The sequence below is a fragment of the Mastigoproctus giganteus genome, chromosome 8, assembly GCF_048544385.1.
Source record: "Mastigoproctus giganteus isolate SK-2022 chromosome 8, ASM4854438v1, whole genome shotgun sequence".
Lineage (NCBI taxonomy): Eukaryota > Metazoa > Arthropoda > Arachnida > Uropygi > Thelyphonidae > Mastigoproctus > Mastigoproctus giganteus.
The window spans coordinates 14,667,631-14,673,433 of record NC_143582.1 but is presented as its reverse complement, the minus strand read 5'-3'; positions in this window follow the sequence as shown (position 1 = coordinate 14,673,433).

Sequence of the window (5,803 nt, the reverse complement as noted above, 5' to 3'; positions counted from 1 at the left end):
TTTTTTTTTTTATTGCAATTGATGTTGAGGGAATTATTTAGCAAAGCATAACATTCTGACAAAGGAGACATACATTTAATTGAGTGAATAATTGTAGAAAGAAAATAGAAAATTTTCCTTCAGTCAAACAATACTTCTCCTTCAACCCATGCACGGTACTAAGTACTATAGGTTTTGATACCTTTCGTGTTTGGGGTTTTCATAAAAAAAAAAAATAATAATAATAAACAGGGCTACCAGACGTCTCCTGGGGACTCTTGCCAATGCAATTTTGATACGGCTTTGGGCTTTTGAGGCCCATAGTCGCATTAAAAAAAAAACATGATAAAAAAAGCCCCAAATAAAAATAAAAACAATTTAATTAATATTATTTAATTTTATCCCCAGAAAAACAAAATTATATATATTTATTTTCCATATTCTTTAGGTTGAAGTTATTTTGTCCTCAGACTTGAAAGGAAAGGTATAGAACTCCTAAACGAACTTCACTTGCCCTTACAGAGGTTAGAAGTTTGTATAGATTTAAAGAGGAATTGGACTAATACTTGATAGAAATAGGTAAAAAAAAAAGAGTTACACTACGTGATTTTTTTTTTTTTTGCATAAGCTTGATTTCCGTATACACCAGTATACAGTACATACAACCCCATGGGCCCACATCTGATAAGTATGGACTTGGCAAACCCAGGGTTCTGAGCTGGATATCATCATTCTCTCTCTCTCTCTCTGTCTCTCAGGGTAATAAGAGAATTTTTTTTTTTTTTTTTTTTTTTGGCTGGTGCAGCATAAGCCTCAGATTTCCTTGCACCATATGGCTAATAATAATAATAATAATAATAATAATAATAATAATAATAATAATAACAATAACATAACGAAGATTTGACTGACCGAGTTCAATTTTATAGCTCTTGGGCTTTACAGGCCATAGTGCTATTTAAGGATGCCATGTGGCGCCTCCGTAGCCAGGTGGGAAGGAGCAGCAGTGCGTAGCACACGCTTCTTGATTAGACCGGGGTTAGAGCCCGTCACCACCAAATACGAAGATTGCGGGAAGGTCAGGGAATGACCACCGCATATCCCGGAGCAATATGGCCTTAGTTGCTAATGCTCCTAAAAACCAAACAACAAAACAACAAACAAAACAAAACAAACAGCTACCATATGTTATTTGTCTTCGTCATTCAGTGGAGAGCCGACCTGATGTTACATTGTTAACTTGTCGATTTATGACGACTTCGTCATCCAAGGTCAACCATCAGTGATGATATACAAATTAACACGTGACACAGACGCCTATGATAGATACAAGTTGATCTGTAACCAAGTTACAAAGGAGGTTAGGCAGGCGAAGGCAGATTACGAGAGATCCTTGGCAAGGGATGCGAAGAAAAACAGCAAAGAGTTCTTTACTTATGTAAACTCTAGAAGGAAGGGGATGAATCAGATTGGTCCACTTGAGATCGATGGGTCAACTGTTGATGACCCTGCTCAGGTAGCTAACAAACTAAATGAATATTTTGCATCGACATTCACACATGAGGAGTTATTCAGCGAGGGGAATGCCAGGGGTGTATTCAACTCTAGCAGTAAGCTAGAGAATCTTGTAATAACTGAGAGCAAAGTGGAGGAGAAATTGTTGAAGATAAACACAAGAAAGGCACCTGGGGTGGATGGGATCTATCCAGTTCTATTAAAGGAGGCAGCAAAGGAAGTAAGCAGACCCTTAGCCATAATTATGAGAGCTTCCTTGGACTCAGGGGAGGTACCCATGGACTGGAGATGTGCAAATGTGACCCCAATTCACAAAGGGGGATCAAATGCTGACACAAGTAATTATAGACCTGTGAGCTTAACTTCTGTTCCCGGAAAATTAATGGAGGCACTGGTTAAAGAAGCACTGCAGGATCGTTTAGACAAGACTTCAGTTACAGCTAGGACACAGCATGGTTTTGTTAAGGGGAAGTCTTGCCTGACCAATTTGATTGGATACTATGATGCAGTTACAAAAGAACTGGATGCAGGGAATAACTTTGATATTATATACTTGGATCTTAGAAAGGCTTTTGATACTGTTGCACATGGAAGACTGCTGCACAAATTGGAGCGGTGTGGCTTTGGAGGCAAATTGCTGCTATGGATAAAGGGGTGGTTGAGGGGGAGAAGACAGAGAGTGGTAATCAATGGACACTGCTCATCGTGGACTAATGTTATTAGTGGAGTCCCTCAGGGTTCAGTATTGGGTCCTTTATTGTTTTCTGTATTTATAAATGATATTGATGATGGTATATCAAGCTTAATGTCCAAGTTTGCAGACGATACGAAGGTTGGCCGGGTTGTCAAGGACACTACTGACACTATGCTGCTGCAACAGGATTTAGTATTAGTATTAGCATTAGCATTAGTAACGGCCGTATGGTGCAAGAAAGCCTATGGCTTATGCTGCACCAGCCAAAAAAAAAACAAAAAATCCGAACAAAACAAGGATAAAAACAAAAATTAAATAAATAAATAAATAATAATAATTAATAAATAAATAGAAATAATAAAATGAAATAAAAAAAAATAATAAAAAGGAAATTAATCCTATCATCCTATGCGCTTCCCTTAGCCGAAAGTACTATCCAGATGACCTTTGAATTGCCCCAAACTGTCGGCCTCTACCACCCATGAAGGCAACTTATTCCAGTAATTTATAACTCGCTGGCTAAAATAAAACTTCCTGCAGTCCAATCTAAACATTTCCCCCCGTAACTTGAATTTATGTCCCCTAGTTCTAGCATCATTTATAATCTTGAAAATTTTGTCCTCATTCATTTTACTGTTGCCTCTCAGAGCCTTAAACACCTCAATCAAATCTCCTCTAAGGTGTCTAGTTTCCAAACTCTGCAACCCACATATTCGAAGTCTTTCTTCATAAGGACGCCCTTTTGCCGATCTCACCAGGCGAGTTACCCTTCTTTGCACCCTTTCAAGAAGCTCGATGTCTTTCTTTAGGTGCGGTCTCCATACTTGAACACAGTATTCCAAGTGTGGTCTAACATAAGCCTTATATAATGGGATTATCACGTCCCTATCTCTACTTGCAAAAGTTCGATAGATCATCGATAGGACACCATGGGCCTTCCTTGCAACCTGTTTACAATGCTCAGAGAATTTCATGTCTGACCGTATCGTAACACCCAAGTCCCTTTCCTCCAGTACTGGGTTTAGTTGAACTCCACCAAGTGAATAAGTTATTTTGGGATTACTGTTTCCCAGGTGTAATACCTTACACTTTGTTGGATTAAAGCACAGCTGCCATTTTTCTGACCATTCTTGAAGTCTATCTAGGTCTCTCTGAAGAAGCTCAGCTTGACAGTGATCATTAACTACTCTACCAATTTTAACATCATCTGCAAATTTAGACATCACGCCCTCTATCCCTTCATCAATGTCGTTTATGAAAATTAAAAACAACAGTGGTCCTAATACTGATCCTTGGGGAACCCCACTTCTTACATCAACCCAATCTGAGGAATAGCCATTTATCACAACCCTCTGCCTCCTGCCCTGAAGCCATCCTTCTATCCATCTAAGGATTTTCCCAGTGATTCCAACCTGTTCCAGCTTATAAAGCAACCGCTCATGTGGGACTGAGTCAAAAGCTTTGCTGAAATCTAAATAAACAATGTCGAAATTATTCCCTAAATCCAGCTCGTGAGTGACCCTTTCGAAATAGCGAACCAGATTTATTAAACATGATTTTCCCTTTACAAAACCATGCTGAGTATCCTTGAGAATTTCAATTCGATCCAAATGATCCTGAATTCCACCCTTGATCATTGCCTCCATGATTTTCCCTACTACTGAAGTCAGACTGACAGGTCGATAATTTCCCACTTCACTTTTAGAGCCACCCTTGTGTATGGGAGATACATTTGCACTTTTCCAATCCAAGGGAATCTCCCCAGAGTCTAGTGATGCTCGCATAACCAGCCTCAGTGGTTCAATGCACTCGCTTGCCGCCTCTCTCAAAAGGTTGAAAAGGTCTCATTTGGAAAGGTTGAGCAGATGGGCTGAGAGGTGGCAAATGAAGTTTAACATTGACAAATGTAAAGTACTACATATGGGAAACAGCAACCCCAGAGCAACGTATCAACTCTGTGGTACTACACTGACAGTGGTAGAGAATGAAAGGGACCTGGGGGTGGTTGTGCAGGCAGATATGAAGTTCTCTGAGCAGTGCAGACGGGCTGCAAGAGTAGCTCATGGTGTATTGTCAATGATATATAAGAATTTTTCTAGCAGGGATAAGGAGGTGATTATTCCCTTGTATAAGGCAATGGTCAGGCCACACCTAGAGTACTGTATACAGGCCTGGAGGCCTCATTTCAAGAAGGATGTAGAGCTGCTGGAACGAGTACAGAGAAGGGCAACAAGATTGGTGAATGGGACAAAGGGGTGCTCTTACGAAGAAAGGCTTAAGTTTTGCGAATTACAGTGTCTGGAAACTAGGCACCAGCGAGGTGATCTTATAGAGGTGTACAAAGCCTTGAATGGTTTGAGCATGCTCAATGCTGATGGGATTCTTCCTCTTGCTCAGAATAATCACCTGAGAGGGCATAAATTCAAATTGAGGAAAGACAGATGTAGGATAGATGTGCGGAAATTTGCCTTTAGCCAGCGGGTGGTTGGTAGGTGGAACAGACTTCCATCCCTTGTCGTGGAAGTTGATAGCCTAAATAAGTTTAAGGATCAGCTTTACAGGTATTTCGAACGAACAGAGGGGTGAAGTGGAAGTGGTTATTTTTATTTATTTATGTTACTTTTTTTTTTTTTTTTTTTTTTGGCTGATGCTGCATAAGCTTGCCTTCTTGCATCAAATGCCTCCACTAATGCTAATGCTAAATGCTAATATAAAATGGAAGCGTGACGATAAAACGTCCATCCAGCAATACAGAGGAAGATCATAGGCAGTTTATTCCATGTGACCAGAGAGTACTCGAAAAGGCAGTACAATACCATCAGACAACCCTGCAAAACATCCAACAGGAGTTTAATGTGTGTTGCCAAGGCAACCAGTTACCCCCCCCAAATTCTTTCCTTCTAAAATATAGGTACTACAGCAGCTGTCTATTAATAATTGACATTATTCAAATCATAAACGTATTCCAAATCTGTTCAAGACAAAACAGGCCCTGTGTTACCACACATTGTCTAATCGCAAGTTTTGTGTTTCCTGCTATGAAAGTTAATCTTTTTTAGAGACATTAAATCCGCCACAAATCTATACTTTCCTTAGTGTTAGAGTCAAGGAGACACCCAGTAATTCCTGGTCATTACCACGTCTGAAACATAACTGAATGCATAACTGAATATTGTTTATACATCAGGGAATCGCATTAAGAATGGTGGTAAAGTTAAGAATGGTGATCGGTTTGACAAAGAAGGGGAACGTATTTGGATAGAACTCTCAAAAGGGAGCGAATTGATATTTTATTAGTTGGGGATTTAATTACAAAAAGTATAAAGGCATTATACGTTAACTGTTTTATTCAGAAATTTCATTAGACAAAAAAAGCTTTGCTACAAAAGTAAAGGCAAATCTATAAAAATACGAAAAGAAAGTTGAGTCACCGGTCTCGCCCACATCCTGGTTCCTGTCACAGATAATGTCATCAACAGTACCAGATGGTGAATGCTGCAGTGGTAAGCGAGAAAGGAAATCGAGTTTATGGGCACAGCATTTACACAAGGGTGTAGCTATAGTTGGCCTGCAAGTCAACAGGATGGAAGCAGATGCCCAGCCAGCATGTGCGTA